Consider the following 19,477-nt stretch of genomic DNA (forward strand, 5'->3'; position numbering starts at 1 on the left):
CTCACAAACTGACTTGTCATTACTGTGACTAGACCTGCATTAACCAGACTTTAACATACAACATATGCTGCTAAATAGCTTTCAAACTGACCATTGTGGAAAACATTGTTGGCAATTATGTTTTAGAGTTATTTAGAGTTATAGATCTTTGCTATTGTCATTGTTTTGCTTTATCTCTTCTATTTCTGTCTACCTACAATTATTTAAAGGTATTAATTTAGCATTTTCAGTCAGGTGAGATAAGGTATACTATATCTTCATAAATACCCTCAAAAACTTTTCTACTGTCTGTGTGTTTGTAATACAAGAACTCTTGTTAGCATTTTGAACTGTGACCGAAAGGCATGTTGAAAACCTCCTGATGGGGGAGTCAGTGACTTACCTGAGGACATAAAATTAGTAAAAACGTTCCAACCAAAACATTTAAGGTAAAGCTTTATAGTTAATCCAGGTGATTCCATGCTGTTTCACCACTACAACTCCAGCTTCCATTACAAATGCTTTGATTGGAAGCAGTAAGTGAGACAACGTGATTGTTTCCAAAGGTTCATCATGGTTTAAGAGAACAAAAAACTATTGTCTCCACCTACTCCTTTGTCTCTGTCTTGGTGGCATCATTAAGATAGCGGAGATTATAGCAGTGTGGGATTAATGGACACCCTCCACTGCAGAAATAAAATGGTCTAGGCACACAGGATCCCAGGTAATGAAGAAGCAGTGTGAGTTATGACTTCATGCGAGGCCAGACAGATAAATTTGGAGTGCAAGAGTGGTCACTGTTGACTATCACCCCTGTGGGGATGACTGAAATCCCTAGACTCTGTGCTGCTTTGCTATAGTAATATCTTTCACCCTAGGGCATATAAACTGCACTGGTAATTTTGCCTTTAAAGGAATACTTGACATTTTTGGAAATACACTTATTTACTTTATTGCCAAGTGATGATACCACTCTCATATTTGTACTAGAGATGTGCAGAGAGCCCAGTATTTATATTTGTATCTATATTTGTTGAGACAGCAAAATTATTTGTATTTGTATTCAAATGAAAGTGGAAAGAGGCAAAGAAAATCCTGTTTTTGTTTTTATTACGCTTTTAATTTAGAAAATTAAAGTGTTACAATGAGTGTTCATGAATAAACTGCCTTACGAAGGAGGTCCCCACACTGGGTCTACAGTCTCCCAGATCATAGACAACTGCGCTGACTACTGAGCTAAAACGTTGCTCATTGCGATTGCCCAGATAGACCTGTAGGTATTTATACACCCATAACACAGAGACAGCATAGCATGGAACGTGTGGGGAAGAACAGCACTTTTCATCCATTGCCTATTTTTTACAACCTCACTTTGTGGAAAGGAGAAGGGGAACAACAGTTTATGGAGAGTCCCTTGAGAGCATTTCGCTTGTGTCAGTAGCTCAGCACTATCTCTGGGGAACACCAAATAACGTACTAATTTGTATGCTATGCACATATTACCAGGACTTTGTCATTTGGGCTACTGTTGGAAACTTACTTCTTGGGATTTCAGTTTCAGTTGAGCTGCAGTGCAGACATGTTTTCCTCAGCTCTCTGCTTATTTGTGTTGAGCTTTTTTTCTTGCATTTTCTAATCTCCTAAATATTCTTCCTAAGATAGCTATTAGCGGTTACACTGGCATCTATGGTTGAATCGTGGAACAGAACAAAAATATACTTTCAAGACATGGGAACATTTCAGTGCCCCATCACAGAGCCTTAGCTGCTAGACTAGCCTAGCCTACCATACAAGCTTCTACAACTGGTAAAAGACAATATAAAAGCTATGTCTCCTGGTGTGAACGAGAGGATAATACAACTTGAAGAGAAGATTGAAACACTGCATCAAATATGTGAGAGTGATCAATTCATCAACTCTGTAGCAGCTAATATACAAGTTACTGTGCTACCAAATGCTAAAATACAAACACTTTTATGCATGTGACTACATCAAATGTAGAGCATCCAAACACAGACTTGGCCAACACAGTCCCCTGGATGTCTCCTAACACAACTGGATTAGCTGCGGAGGCTCCCAGGACTTGGTCTAACGCCGTTCGCAACTCTGGATTAGCTGCGGAAGCTCCCACACCAGCTTTCTCTAATGACGCTGCTTACTGGCACCAGACAGGAGCTAGGTCTGATGTCATCTGCCGAAGAGGCAAATCCAGCAGGAAATCAAATAGGAGACACCAACACTCACTCCACCACCTGAACTCTCATTACACTACAGGTATGATCCACTGACTCTGAATGAAATGTATGATAATACTTCTTATGTTGAACCCAGGGAAGCTAATCACACCACTAGCACTAAGGCTAATCAATGCCCAAGAAATACCCCAAAACCACTGTTGGCTGAGGGCCATAATGGGCACCATGGAAGCTAATCCCAGAGCCACAAGAAACAATGCTACCTCCCCACCTGAGCCTGAGACACTATTCTGATTAGAGACTCTATAACCGAGCATGTAAAAATGGCAAAGACTGAAAATGTGTCTAACCATGGATGACATATCTGTTTAGGCACTTACAGGGCTGTTACCTCTGTATCCTCACTACATGTCCAAGTAATATGAAGGTTATTATCCATGTCTATTATCCAGGTCTTTCAACATTCTCAGAATGAAAACTGTCTCTGAAATCCAGAAAAATGATTTTTCACTGCTATTGGAAAAACTGACTATAAATCGCACTCATTTCTGGACCAATTCCAACTTTGAAGAAAGGAATTGAACCACTCCTTGGCCTGAATACATGTCTGACATTGGTGTGCTTCACCCATAAGTTTATTGACAATTTCACTATTTTTGGGAACTGTAAAGACTGCTTTAAACCTGATGGGGTTCACCCAAATATATCTGGATCAGTGCAAAGGACAGTGCACACAAGCAGACAGCCAGCCTCCCCCCTCCCTGCAAGGATCCAATCAATTTGTGTTTGCTGATTTTACTGTTTAAATTCTGAGATCACACTCTTATGAAAGTCACCAGCCAGGTTAATATGGTTGATTCCTTGCAGGTAGAGTGTTTTTGCGTTACGGATTATGAGGATTACTGGCTTGTAATTTTGTGACACCACCAACCCCTTCTGATCATTTGGATGTCTCAAAAGTGATTCATAAAAGCTTATGAAGCCAGGGATGGGGGAATACAACTTTAGCACCAAAGGAAGTCATTTATCATTAACTGTTTAAATGAGTAAGTAATGGTTTTTAATAGCTGAGAGATAGATGAAGATTTCTTTGTCTGTCTGACAGTTTGGTTGGCTGTTTAATGCTGTATGTTAACACTCCACAGGAGTGTTTTGTCTGGACTGGAGACACATCTCACATTAACACAGTAACTTCAACACCAGTGTGATTCCACTATGAATCACTATCACTGTCAATTTATAAATAACTGACATTAAGTTCAGTATAACATAATTCTGAGTAAAAACCTCAGAGTTTGATTATTAATGGTAAGGTAAACTTTTTAGTATATTTATAGTGAACTCATGAGAGCTGATTAGCCCAAACTGTCAATTCATAAACATGCAGCCATTACATATTCCACTCAGGTATGCCCACCAGGAAGTCACTTTAGCAGTAGAGGGCACTGCCATGTGACATAATATGACACAAATGAATTAATGAACTGCTTAATTAAATGGTATATACCGCACTGTATTCACAGTCTAGCACTCATGAGACACCTGACAGACTGTATCTTGCTGTAACAAGCCCAGAGGAGATGGAGCGTGACTGGCTGTGACACTGTTGTAATGTGGTGCATCATGCCAAAGGTTGTGCCCTCTGTGTCCTTGCCTGCATCACATGTGTAGACCAAAGAAGCCTTTTCCTGTAACGCGGTGTGGCACATTACACGGACCATTGGTTTTGTCTGAGCGGCTCCATGACATGTCCTGTTTTTTCCCGCTTATGTTGGTGTAAATGGCATGTTGTTTTTTCTGAAGTTTTGTTTTATAAATTGCTCTATGTGGCTTGTCTTGTCACCTGCCAGTCCCATTTGGACTGGATTTATTCCTTTAGGGGAGGTGGGGGTGGTTTTAATATTACCTGTGCTGGTCAGTGATTTTAGACTGCAGTTACCTACTGTTTTTTGGCAAGCTCACTCCCTCCTGTAATTTAAATCCTGTCCAGAGTGATGTCCTTGAATTCAGGTGTCTGTCTCTGACTTTTTGTGATTATTAAGGAAATCAAAAATGCTGTTGATGTTAACACCAGCAAGGCCTATTTGGGAACCAATAAAATGACAGGAAAGAAAATCATCAAATAAACTGTTGTAATGTCAACTACAGATAGGTACTGTAGGTACTGGTATTATCTTTTGGCTAGTCCTGCTGAATGTCCATGTCTACTGTAGACCATATTCTGTAATTCTGCAGTGGTTAAAATGTTGTCTGGAAGTTACTGAGGAGCACTGTGAATATCTTACTCCCCACCTGTAACATTATTTCTGTTTGAATGGAGCTTAAGATGCTCTTTGAGTTAGATTTCAGTACCAGCTCTTTTTCCTAATATAAAAAAGAAGTATGTTATTCTTGAACATTAGCTCATCTACCCAGTTGTATTTTTGGAACATCTCATCATGAAAACAACATGAACCTCTGAATTAGTATCCTAATAATATAAAACATACATTTTTAGCAAATGTTGGCATCTCAGTGAAGGAAAGCTGGGGTGAGCCATTGCTTTACACACATTATGAGCAAAGAAAATAATTAAACAAAATCTATTAAAAAGTCCAGTCTCCAGTTGTCTATTTTAGCATACACTCAAAAAAACCCCTGTTAAAACAGCCTCTATAAATAATCCAAGAGAGAATAAACCAAGCCATTTCCTTCCCTCTTGAAATGTGTTTTGGATAGAAAGCAGCTGTGCATACCTATGATATTGATGCAATTCCAATATTCAGAGAACACCAAACTCTAAGTGGTTATTTAAGCCTCATGAGATAAGACTAAAATTGGATTTGACATTTCTCATTTATTATTTTACCACCAGCCCAAGCTGTATTTTGGATGGTCCGCTGTCTTTTCATTCTCTTTGACTAAGCCATCTGCAAAGGACAACTTGTTTAAGAATTAAATGCTGATTAGACTATCACACAGATGCAGACACATGATTTGCTCACTGTGTGTATACAAAATAGCCTTTAAATTGATTTCTACCTTATTGCACTGTCATGTTCTATTGATTATTTTCATGTGGAAAATCTTACTATATGCGAAGTGGTGGGATTCTGTGATTTCTAGCTAGATGTGTGATTTCTTGTTTTTACTGTTAAAATTGTACATTTCACAAGCAGGTGCAGAGGATTTCAGGGTTTTTTTTTGTTTTGTTTTTCAGAAAGGAAAAGGCTTGTTTCCAGTTATTTCAAAGTAATTGCTGAGTTCCATCAAGTTTTATGCAAATTAAGGATGACAGATGTGTAGCGGATAATTACTTGCCATCGAATTCGTGCCACTTCTCCTACATAGGATGTGCTTAGTCAAACAGTAAAAATAATTGGCTCTGACAACTTACCTGATGATCTATAGTGACTAACTGTCAGTAGTTGTTCAGTCCTTGTTAGGCACTGAGGTGTGCTATCGTGTTCCACAAACTGGAAGGTCACAGGTTCAATCCTTTTAATGTCTTTTTCATCCCTATTCAACTGTCGTTGAATGTATTTGCTACATGAACCATATATAAATGCTTAACTGGGTAATCTCAATGAGATCAAGATCTCTTTTGCAAGAGAGGTCTGTGTATAGCAAAGAGAAAGCCACGCAATGCCAAACAAACAAAAGCACATACAGCATCAGAAACAATCACAGACATCACTAAATGGCCAGAGGGGTGAGACATTCAATCATCTGTAATTCATTCCATTTATAAGGAGCAACACAGTGGAAGGTGGTCTTCCCAAGTTCAGAGGGGGATTTGAATTGAACAGGAGAAGTGATGTACTAAGGCAGCGTTTGCAGGAGACTAGGGCTGTAGTCTGCTGGTCGACTGGTCAGTTAGTTGATCGATGCTCTCGTTGAACTAAATTCTCACTGGTCAAATAATCTCTGTGTTACTTTCATAAGGAGAAAAGTGCTACATCCATAGCTTTCCAGGATTAATCCATTATTTCTTGCGGCGGGAGGGACAGACTAACAAATTACCTGTGAAAACGGGGATGTATTCAAAACACCCCCCTTGTTTTCACAACTTTGAACTCGCCCAACCTAATGGAGACTGCTGGGTCTAATGCACTCAACATTTACTAAGCGTTTACTAAACGTACAGAACATTCACTGAATCAGTGTGTCTCCTACAATTATCACAACAAGAACCCCCGCCAGGCCAAAAAAATATTTTTTTAATGCCAAAATTAACGTCAAATATCCATTCATTCGGAAATCAATGGTGTTTGGCAGCCTCTGTGCAGCACTGTTCGGTACGTGAGTCAACCTCTGTGTCGTTACCTAGGAAAGTATTGGTAGCGTAACGCTGTTAAGGAATACAGCATTGCGTAGTATCAGTAGGAAAGAGTGAGCAGCAGAGAAGTGACGGTGAATGTGAGCGGAGCAGAGGAAAAGGTTAGTAGTAAGTTGTCAGTCTAGCAGTAAATGTACAGTACAGACTACAGTGTGTCACTTAAAAAATGCTAAAAAGTCACGTCTGTTGTCTCCCCAAGTGCTGAAAAAGTGAAGGGGGTTAGCTCCAAAGTTAGCAATAATGGGTTAGCCTAACCTGAAGATGCAAAATAGAGAAATAGGGAACAGAGTAATGTATGGCTGCTGAGTTTGCTGTGCACGGTCCCCCCTCCATGACTAATCAATTAGTTGAAGATTATGTACGATTTCAGTCTCCCAAGATTTTCTTTGGTTGACTACAGCTCTACAGGAGACATTAGAGACATAGATTTAAAAAAAGAAGATAAAAATAGATGGTTAAGACCAACCTACTTTTTCATATAATACACATCGATACGTATGATATTTGTCTCCTGTAATAATAGTAATAATAATACATTTTATTCATAGAGCGCTAAGGTACTCAAAGAGGCTTTACACAACAAGATAAAAGGCACAAGATAGCACAGGAGGTTAAATCAAACGGTTCTTAAAAGGTGAGTTTTGAGAAATTTCTTGAGTTCCAGGGGAAGGGGACAGCTATGGAGAAAGAACCCTCTTGGCAGGGTTTGGTGCTTGGTCCTGGATGGTGAGGACAGGGGTGTGATGATGGAGATGGTGGGTGAGGTGGGGGCCTGGCTATGGAATGCTTTGTGAGTGATGGACTTTAAATCATGCTCATTTAGCTCAGCTAGCCTGTTAATTTAAAGGATAGACTTTCTACATTTTTCTTATTGTCAAATATTCTCATGTGCAGAGCCAAATCAACAATGAACTCATCCTACATACATCTGAGGAGGAGGAGGGCAATCTGAGAGGACGCAACAAGTGCTTCCTAACCTTCACTTGTGTTTATTGCTCTTATTTTGTTGTTTCCTGTGAGCATGGAAGTTTATTTTGAAAAGACACTGTATGCATGTAACAAGCAGAAAATGGAAAAAAGGAGTAAACAGTGCAGAAACAGAAACACAAGGCAAGGGGAGAGTAACAGGTGAGAAAGATGAATGGGAAAGTAGGCTATAACAGGAGTTTAGCTGGCAACGAACTCCTATGCTGGTCTATGAACTACAAGAAAAGAGAATAAATGGCATAAGACCATCAGTCCAGGCTAACATTTTTTGACGGGAACACTACACCACTGATGTCTATTGAGCAGCCCTGCACATGCAAAAGTGACGCTAGAGGGTGGAGGAATATTAGGCATTAATTCAAATTATTATAAAGCCTTGTATAATGGGCACCACCTCCTAAAGAGCAATCTTTATTGTCCAGAGAAAAAAAATTAAACCTTGAATTAAATTCTTAATTTGATCAATTAATCAGTCTCATAACTGTAAGTTCTTTTCAAAGACCTCTGACCTCTGTTTACTCTGCTCTCCAAAAGAAACAACAGCAACTTCTTAGGATAAATAAAGAAATTTATTAATAGCTAAACCGCACACATAACGCTGTAGGCCTGTAGGTGGTGATCAACTGCACATGTGTGGAACGCGTCCTCCACGCAGACCTTAGAAGGTAGTATAAACACATCAACTATCCGTCCGTAGTGTCCTCAGCTGTCTGTGTGCACATTCGTTTGGGAGTATAAATGAAGCTTAAGGATGGGGACACTGTCATCCTTAATGCGATTTCTTTCATTAGGATTGAAATGCTTCACCATAAGATAGAGGTAATGACTCAGAACAATTTTGTGTTGATTTGCTGTGTCTTTTATTGCTTTATTTCTACAGATAGATAGATGGTCATATTTCACAGTTCTCAGGACTTACAGTATCTCATCTTGTGAATAAGTCTCACACAATGTGTTCACTCACTGCAGTCACCAGCTTTCTAAAGGTTAGGGGCAAGGACACCTCTGGGAATAAGAGGCAGTGTGTTGTATCTCATCAGAGAAACCAAAAGCTGAAACTGTCTGGGCAGTTCATTCGTAACAAGGAGTTCCATTGTACATTGACTGACTTTATTTCAGCCATTCTCTGTTTTAATACTGTCAGATCCTTGTGCCCTTCACGCCTGAGAAGTAAGAAAGTACATGTTAAGTCACAGTGATCATGTAGTCGAGTGCAACGTACCCATCTGAGAGTTCCCTCTCCCTCCAAATGACGTTTATGCAAATCAAGTAGGAGTGGGGAACTAAGTTCAAAAATGTGAGATGAATATCAATACCCACCAGTTAATATAGAGTACTTTCTTTTTTTCTTTTTTTAACCAAATATGCTGTTGGTCATCTACATCTTGTGAACCAGACTCAATTCTCAAGCATATTTCAAATAAATCCATCCAACCCAAATTGCAGCTTTTGACAACATTTTAAGTCCCCCTTCACTCAAAATATGTTTTTTTCTTGTTGCTTCAGTTGGATGTTTGCACATATTCGGAGTTTGACACTAGAAAGCAGTGATCAAATTCATCTGTTGAAAGTGGAAAGTTTCTCTGTTGTCATTGAAAATCTAGTTTTAAGTGTTGGGCATACAAGCATTATTTGTGACATCACAACTAATTGAAGGGTTAGGGTTAGCCAATCCTGGTCCAGTATGCAATTTACACAAGTGTGATGTGGAAACTTGGAAGCCTCCATTGCACATACACTGAGAATTGACTTCACAGTGAAGTAGGAGACATCTTGTGTCCAGCAGGAAAACTTTTGAGATGAAATATGTTTACATATTCATAGATCCTGGAATTTTTAATCAAGGAGAAGGAGTAGATGCTATTTTAAGTATTTTAACATGGTAATTATACTTTTTTGTGAAAAAACCATACCAGACACACATTATTGTTCCAAGCAGAGTATTTTTGGAGGGGATCTTTAAGTAATCTGGGAATAAAACCTACTTTATTAAAGATGATAGGAGGATGAATTTTGTTTGGATGAGCAGTCATGTACAGCAGTCTAGGAATCTGTAGTGGTTACTGCTGATATCTTGTTAGATTATGTATTTATTTCTTAACACAAAGATGGCATTTGTTTGGATATTGTGGCAGAATTTTCATGCATTTGTGGTATATATTCATGCTGATTGATGTTAGCATTCCAGGATTTTTTAATATAATTTTTGTGTCTTAACGTTCAGCTGGACTATACAGTGCTAGTTTGACTGGTTCTCAACAGGGTGTTTTACCTTGTCTTAAACTCTGAGGCATGGAATGATCTTGGCTCTATCCCATTATCCACACTTGATGAACACTGAACACTTAGACACTTGGCACGGGTGTCCCCTGGATTGGTGTTAAATTGGTCTTTTTCTTTCAGCAAGCTAGCAATGTATTTAATCTGCAATTCAACTAAGACCACTAGGTTAGGAGTGCACCTGGGAGTACAAGTACGTTATTTGGCAAAGCAAAAATAGTGGGTTTTTTACGAATATTTGTTTCATACAAATATTTTAAAAATGATTTGTTTTCTTGAAGAAAAAAAAAAACATGTCAAATACCAGTGTATAGGTCAGTTACATTGCTATCTTAGTCTCTCTCCCCTGCTTGCTGTTGCATCTATCAGCAGGTCTCAACAAGGGGAATCACATTCACCTGCTACATGACACACATTTCCTAATTTGGACATCATTCCCAGAGTTGGGGGTGTTCACCAGAGATAAAGCTGTGTTCTCAAGGAACTCTCCATAACCTGTTGCTCCCCTTCTCCTTTCCAGAAAGTACACACTGTGCTGTCTCTGTGTTATGGGTGTATAAATAGGTAGAGGTCTGTCTGCAATGAGTTTTAGCTCAGTAGTCAGTAGTCTGGGAGACTCCAGTTCAAGACCTGATGTGGGGACTTCCTTCGTAAGGTAGTTTATTCATGAACGCCTATTGTAACACTTTTCTAAAATTAAAAGTGTAATAAAAACAAAACCAGGATTTTTAAGCCTCTTTTCACTTTTATTTGCATACAAATACAAATAATTTTGCTGCCTCAACAAATACAGATACAAATACAAATACTGGGCCCTCTGCACATCCCTACACTGGGTTATAGTGTTAAGTTAAGCATGAGAACCACAGTAAACCAAACAGTTGAGAAGTAGCTGCTGCTGTGCGTCTTTGAGCACCATTGAGGCATGGAGAAAGAGAGACGCTGTTTATGTCAGTAATAACAGTATTACACTTTATTGCTGATAGAAAAAAGACTATTTTACTAATCCACCCTCCTGTATGGAATAAGGTGAGTAGGTAAATCAAGTCCTTTATTAAATGTTATATCTGCCGTTTCTGACTAGGAGAATGAAAAATGCCTTTTCGTTTGTGGATTTATATGATATTTAGCATGACATGTTGCATTGGGATGTGAGTTGCATTCAGACATGAGCATCAGTGTAAGGGTCAGTATGGTGTTTGTAGGCCCATGTCTATCTATGGTGTCATGCTTTTTGGTTGTGTCTCACATTTTTCTGTGCTATCTGTGTTGAGCCTGTACTTCAGCAATAAGTTCATGTAAATCTATGGTCTTTATACCCATAGTAAATTTCACTTTTTTACATGTAAAGTAGGAGGTCACCCTAGGGCACCACACGGTGTTAATCCAGGCTTGAGTCCACCCACTCTCTCTCCACTTGAAGAAATGGGAAATGGGAGAATGTCTTCTGTCTGATGCATGCTCGCTTTCACCATTCACAATACATATTCATGGTGCCATGCATTGATCATGTGCTGAGGTTCATTTGAACTGTGCAGTGTGATACACTGGGGTGTGCAAGGGGAGTTAATGGTGCTTTGACCTGTAAGCTTCTGGATCATCAGTATGATGTTTGTATATGTATATAAAAATGAAATGTTGTGTTGTTGATGATTTGGTAGCTTAGATTTCATCACATGCAATAATATTATCTCTGTGCTCTCCACTAGCTCTGTGTCTACCTTCAGTACATATGTTACACAAAGGAATAAATAGGACAGGACCTTTGTCACACTACAACCAACAACATACACTTTGGTAGTGTGATGATGACCTTGTACTGATTAGTAAACCACTTTGAACATAGGAAATGTGGGTTGTGGTTAGTTGTAAAAACAAACCATGCATGAAATGGAGGGCGCTTTCTAGTGTCCCCTTGTAGGAGCTGAACACTGAAGTCCAATCCATGAAATTGATGTCTCTGTTTACTAGCTCTTGCAACTTCATGAGCACTGGTGTGTGTTTAAAATACAGTTAAGAAGACCACTCATTCCAGCCTGCTAAATATCTGACTAATTGCACAGCAGAGGGAATCAACTTAATGTATTTTTCTTTCGTTTTGAGAGTTGGTAGCTTTTTTCCAGCATATCTTCTTTTGTAGAATAAGAAGAATAAAGCATTTAATTTTCTGAAAAGGTTGGTTTATTATTATTATTATTATTATTATTATTATTATTATTATTATTATTATTATTATTATTATCTTTTATTATGGCTACAATGGGTAGCTGAATTTAGGGCCTACTTATCTTCAGAATCAATATATAAAGATGATCAAAACAGGGAGTGCTCAAACTCCATTAGCTACCTATAGAAATCTCTGGGCCCTATTTTCCTGCCGGTGCAAGGCCAGCACAAGGGTAGATGCAGTCCTTATGCAATTTTCATCAGGCATAAGTCTATTTTTTGCATCTGTGCCTGTTTGGTAATTTCCTGGTAACAAAGGAGTGTACTTGCATCAACGTGGGAGGAGAGGCACAGCTTTTGGTGCTCATTTTGGCACACAATTGTGTTTGCAATAAAACTTGCTCAGACTATCTCTTATTGCAGTCGCAAACACAGATGTAAGGCAGTTTTCATGGCTTCAGTGTGTAAAATACCCTCAGTAGGTAAACATGTTCGTGACATTTTAAAACTGGTTTAAACAAAATCTTGTTCACTTTACACACAGCCTGCACAGCGTGGATACCTCCATTCATCATTTAAATATTTTGAGGAAACAGCAACAGAACTTGTGTGCTTTTCAAACACTAACCAGCAAATTTCCAAACATGATTTTGTAGGCCTATTTGTTTATATGAGGATATTGTACATAATTAAAAGCATAAATGAGGACTTTCAAACATGGAGAGGAGGAGTACAACTGCAGAGTATAAATGTATTAATTATCCTTAATTGTTTGCACAAAATACCCAGCAGCACACATGAGAACACATAAGCTTTATTTTCAGTCTACCATTGTCAGCATGTTTGGATGGATGTGCTTTAATGTCCTAAATATGTATTTTGGAACATCAGGTGCTTTAGAGAGGTGAAGTCTTTCTCCCTCTCACTCAGCCTTTATCTCTCATTTCAATTGTTGCTGCCTTCAAAGGGGATGAGAGTAGCTCATGTGATTGGCCATTACTGAAGCTCATGTGACTCCACCTGCTGATTCTGTCTTCCTCTCACTAATAATGTATTTAGTCTCTCCTTCATGTTGTGCCTGCTGTGCCTGGCTGAGCCTGGGTTGCACCAACGCTGAAAAACAAATGTTGGTCACACCCACATGATTCATGCGCCTGGAATTAAGACTTGGATCTGTGTCTGCGCCCTATTTCAGGAAAAAAAAGGGGCCTACAGTCTTCAACAGAAAAACCACCACTCATGTCAGTGTGACTTTGGAATCAGTGCAGACTGATAATGAAAACAAAGCCAATTAAGAAAGGGAACAGGCTTAAATGACATCAACAACCAAAAGGAAAACTCTCCCGAGTCCAATTAGCTGTCACATATTCCGATGTGGTCACACAATCAATGGATATAGACAATGAAAAATTGTCCAATAGGACATCACTGGTAATTGAGGTCACTGAGCCATCTCACTGCACTTTAGGAGGAATAAAAATAAGCAACAGTTAAACTCTCCCATCATTAAAGTAGGAAGGACAAATTGGATAGGATGCACTTGTATTTGCCACCCAGTGTATGCCAAAATTAGCCTGTGTGGGTAGAGACAACACTTGATACACAAATGGATGCCATGGTGTGTACTGATTGACCTGCTTCCACCTGGCACCCAAAACTTTTCACCAGATATAATTAAACTTCAAAGTTGTAATCTGTACAATATTCATGATTTCAAACTTTCAAACTGCCAAAATGAACATGGACTTGTTGATGATGTAAAAATTCCTCCTGTTCATGCTGGCCATGAAGAGATCCCCCTCATAATGCAATTCAATGGAAATGAGGGGGCCAACATCCAGAGTTCTCCTTCTGTGCAAAAATGTATTTAAATTTGAAGCTAATATGAAGCTTCAGCTATTGAAATTAGTCAAATCAAGTCAACATCTTTTAAAGTTACTGTCCTTTTAGTGTCAAATCCCCTCTTTTTGATCCTTCCACTGCAGCTGACCAGAAAAACACAGTCCACTGAGACACAAAGAGGGGATTTGACACTAAAAAGACTGTGCACTGTAATAAATTGCTGTAAAAATACAGCCAAATTCTAACAGTAAGGTATTGTTCTTTCCGAATATGGTAAAATATTGTAAATTTTGATGCTTTTTGGAACCAAGAACAGACATTAACAGTATAATCTATTTGCCAGCCGATAGAGTCCTATTGTGAACCCGGAAATACTGAGTTCCCCTTGCTTTATGTTAGAAATATACAGTATGGGTCCCCAGCATTTAGAAACTGTTGGATGCTAACTTGCATATGTTGGGCAATAATGTAATTAGCATAACTAGCATTCATTAGCATAATCACCTACATGGGCATTATTTCAGCAACTGCTTGGCCAATTTGGACAATACAGTAGGCTACTATAGGATTTGATGGTAAAATACAGTATTTTCATTTTTGCTGCTGCAGTAACGGAGGGACAGAAGCCGCATGCAGCCATCAGCATCATACAAGCATGGTTTATCCTCCTTTGTCGACCAAAAGGTCAATAACATCGTACTGAGAAAACAGAACTAAATTTGTGCATCTGGTTACCCAGTTAGCGACTACATTTAATTTTAGCGAACATTAACCTAAAGCACCTGGCAGGCACAAGAGAGCATTTTCAGGTGATGTTCTTCAGTTGGAAGTTTGAATTACCAGTATTTAAACATTATTTTCACTGCAGCGTACAAGTGTAGTTTAAAGATTATTTTGGATGACTGTTTTCTCTTGAAGTACGCATCAGTGAATGCTAACGTTAGGCCAGCCTGGTCAATACCTACACCTTGTTTATCCCACTTGCATTTCATAATTAATAATAGCCTACTATCTAAGTTAACAATTGAAGTTTATTCAAATATGTAGCCAAGTTGATGAAGATATGTTTGCTGCTGAGCCCCAAAAGACAAAGTGGTTATATTGGTTATTTTAGCTCAACTCAAGTGCGTTTCTAAGCTGTAGTGAGGTTGCTGCAAATATACTGTAGTTTGTTGCCATGTTGTACTAAAAACTGGGACATAATAGGTGATATGTTGCATGTTGTTTTCAGGTACTTCATTGAGATTAACCCTGAGAGGGGAACAGAGACCAACTGGGGAGAGTAATGCTTAAGAAGACAAACAAGCTCACAGTGAATCCTCATTATCACTCTTGTGAAGAACTTAATGTCACTTCATAAAGGTAAATTAGTTTTCCCTCTTGTTTAAAATGTTTCTCTCATTTCTCTTTCTCTCACTCTTTTCATTCTTATTTCTTTCTCACTCAGTGAGCTGTGATCTTGTCGCCTGGATGCTGACCTTCTGCCAATTATAACAGAGGACATTTGAAGGCATTACAAATTGTGTATCCTGCAATCTGTTTATTTGTGCTTTTATTTTTTTTTTAAACAGCAGTTTGCAAAGCAGTTGCTGTTCAAACTCATGACTAAATTTTGCTAACGGATTTACATTGACCCCCTTTGAAAGGGCATGAACCTTTAAAATTATTTTTTTCAAACACACATACTTGAATGTACTTGACATATTTTAAAGCTTCTGAATAAATGTTTAGTTCCATAAAGATGTCACTTGTCTCATCCTCTTTTGTGCTAGATGTTAAGGGTTTTTAAATGTAAAACTGAGCTTATCTCATTACTTGACCATTAAGATTGAAGACACATTGGCATTTACAGTATATATCTGCAATTTATAGCTGTTTTTTATTAATATGAATAGGAAGAAAAGTTTTCAGTTGTTTACTGTAACATTTTCAGTAAGAAACTGTGCATGTAGATTACAATAGCAACACTGTAAAAACACAATATATTACTGCAGGTCTAGCCACAGTATAAAATTGTAAACCTCACTTTCTATAGCAGAATACTGTAATAATTTTAACGGTAATTAACTGTTACAGTAAATTATGGTGGTGACACTGTAAAAAACGGTAAAATGCTGGCAACTGCAGCTGCCAGTAGTGTACTGTAATTTTAAAGGGAAATTTATTACAGTGTGGAGGATATCCACTTTATTTGATTAACTCAGATGGCTGAACCCTCATATTATCTTCAGATAAACTTTTAAATACACTTTTTCTCAAAACAAGGATAGTGGACTTTGTCCACCATCACTTACCTTGTAAGTACATTTGGAGGATACCTTTTAATGGTCACACTTAAAAAATTGTTAACCTATAGTTTAAAGTAAACAAGCCAATGTCTCAAAAATAATCTTGTCATTTTCAGTGACTGTTGTCCACAGATTACTTATAAATTTTGCAAGGGGGTAATGGATTAAGAAACAGCCGCAGTCAGCTGGCAACAGGCTCTTACTGTGGTTTGTAAGAACCAGCACATCTCCAACATGTCACAAAGTTTAAATTTGTTTTTTACTGCTGTTGTGTGGAAAAATACATGATAAGTACAGTATGAGATCAGATAGCTGTTGTCCACAGCATGATGGTGTGAGGCCAATTACTGACTTTCTTCTTCATTAAAACATTGGTGAATCTTCTCTGTTTGTTTGGCTGTTCTGTAAACAGATACACTTCAGCTTGTGCATCTTTTAGCAGTACCTGCTAAGGGCATTTTTGCTTCCCTCATTTGCTCTTTACATGTGTGGTTTGTGCAGACCTTTGCACTAGTCATTGCCACCAGTAACCACAGGTGTTGTCAAATCAACCTGGACTGAAATCTTAAGGGTTATAATTTTCCTACATGGACTGTGAAGAAAAGACCTTTGTAATGCAACTGCTGTAGAACAGCTACTTAGGAAACAGTGTGATATCCATTGAAAAGACACTTAAGGAAGCAAAAAAGAAACATCGCAGTTGAGTAATAAATAGCTATTTAAGAGATTTATTTAATCTGAATGTGCTGAATACGTCCTTTCCTTTTGTCACCTGCAATATTTCAAGAACAGTTCTACACATACATGTGCCTTTACACATTTTATTCATCCAACTCACCCTGTTAAGTCTATGAGCCCATTCCTCTCTCTCTTTTGTTCAAAGACGTAATAAAAATACTGGATATGAATAAATAAAAAGAATAAAGAATACATATATTTCCACTTTAGCACTTGTTTTCTGTTTATTTTGATTTTTTGGCACTTGGCATTTAAACGACTTTGTCCTAGATTATCTTTTAAAGATGAATTATGGTTTTGTTACAAGTGGAGCATTTCTCTTTGGTTGCAAAGAAAAATACAAAAACTAGAGAAAGACACAGAGACAAAGAGGGAGAGATGTCCCCTACTCTGTCCCCTAAGTGCCTCCAGACAGAACTGTCCTGGCAAGCTGTAGGTTGGATACAGAGAGATACATTTTCAGCCTGAGAGCCTCGGGGCTCTTTCGGGACCAAAGTGTCACTAAAACAGAGAGGCTCAGTATCGCAACACTTTCAAAATGGCTCAGGGTGACAGAGCATTGACATCACTCACGATGAAAACAAAACCTCTCTGACCTTTTGGTGTTAGGCTGTGTGTATATGTGCATGCATGTGTGGTTTTATTCTGACAAAGAGCAACCCATGAAGTAGCAGTGTTTGGTGGCTGTGAGTGCACTTGAACAACTGCTACCTGCCAGTTTGGCTAACCATCCCCAAGACTGCAGCAAAGATGAAATTAATTAATGCACCAATCAGTGTTTTCGGTATTAACAATTGATAAAAGGATGATATGTAATATGAACGGTGTTGCTCAACCCCCAGATAAATATAATGTGAATCTGCAGTCCCTGCTAGCTATACAGAGCTTTTTAACTTTCTTTTAGCTCATTGTTTTTATTTTCCAGCAAGCAAACTTCACTCTAATAAACCTTGTTTCCAGCAGCTTGTGCAGCAATCATAAGTGAGACAGACAAAGTTAACAACTGGTGAATGAAAATATGAAGCTACAGGAACTAAACTGGAAAGTAAGCAGCAGTTCCTCACATCCAAAGAACTGTGCGGATTCAAGAAATTTAGTGCTATAACGGATTAAAAAACCAACTGTGACATTTGAAACACATTTTTTTACACACAGAGAAACAACAACACAAAGTCACCATGTACTTTATATTTACAGATGTCATGATGCTGTCGGTCACAGGCCTTCCTTAGAGCAAGAATCAATAATACCTTGATTGTCTTGTATATAAGTGACTTACTGTCAACACTATGATGCAATTATATCCTCATATAATGTTCTTTTCTTTGGTGGTGTGCCACCTTTTCCACTTTTGAGCTGATTTGTATTTTTGAGACCACCCAACCGGAATGCTCACAAGTTTAGTTTGTGTTCGACCAGTCAGTGACATTGAGCCTCGCAAAGTCCATCCTGATAGTTCCTTGGCCATCAGAAGGTTATCCCAGAGCAGGGACATTTTTGGCACCAGGAACTAAGGAACTGAAATTAGACCTTTCCTGGTCCCCTCGTCAAAATACAAGTAAGTTTCTAATGGCTCCTGGCCCCTTAGACAGGTTCCTGTATTGGAAACTGACTAATTGGGGAGCATGTAGCCAACTATAGATATAGATGTATTTATAGATATATAGATATAGATATAGATATAGATATAGTGGATACAACTAAAAGAATAGTGAATTTTGGATTTACCTTGGCCTGGTGGCCAGAAACACATCTGGAAATGTTTGCTAATATTGCTTTGTGTCTGCTGGATGTGTAAATGGATGAGGGTTTGCTGACAGCTAGCTGTGACAACTTTACCAAACAATCATTTCTCTACGTGAAAAAAAAAAAAAAAAAAAATCAATGTAGCTTTAAAGCATTAAACATTGATGGATTGATGTAGAAGTCTATGCCATTTCTTCCACACTTGTGCATGCTTTGTAATTCAACAGTATGCTGTCTGTGATAAACCACAAACCTTCTGTGAGTGATTAAAACTCAACAGCTTATGCAAGGTAGCTTTTCTTGTGGCCTAACTGCCTATTTGATGCGAGGATGAACATTGCTGCAGCATCCATTCAGTATTCCTCTGTACAACAGCTTTGGACACACACACAGACACACACAGACACACACACACACACACACACACACACACACACAGGCTCGCTCCAGTGTCAGGATACATGTCCACCGCCTGCTCCTCATTAGCCAGCTTGCAGGTCAATAACAGATGTGTCTGTATTCTCCCTTCAGGGCATGGCTGAAGAGAGGAGGAAAGGATGCCATTTGAACCGTCGCTCCTCCAACACCAGCCATAAGCAGCAGATAAGCCTGTTGTTTTAAATGTAAATCAGTGCCATCTGCTGTGTTAGAGAAAGTTTATCCTGAGATGGGAGCCATTATATTTAGCCAGGACTATGAGGGACTTTGTAGAGAAAGTTTGAAGGTGTTGTGTGTGTGTGTTCTGGCTCTGGAGAGCCATCCTTATTTTTAGAAATAAGCATTTGGCAGGTATGGCTAAGTATCACAGCAACTGGTAAACATATGCATGGCTCTTGGAGTCTCCTTGAGTAGGTGGCTCACAAGTAGAACTGTATGACATCTCAATTTCTTCTTCTTTTTTTTTTTAACAACATGCTTATTCTGAAAGCATAGATAAT

This window comes from Thunnus albacares, chromosome 11, assembly GCF_914725855.1.
Source record: "Thunnus albacares chromosome 11, fThuAlb1.1, whole genome shotgun sequence".
In the NCBI taxonomy this organism is placed as follows: domain Eukaryota; kingdom Metazoa; phylum Chordata; class Actinopteri; order Scombriformes; family Scombridae; genus Thunnus; species Thunnus albacares.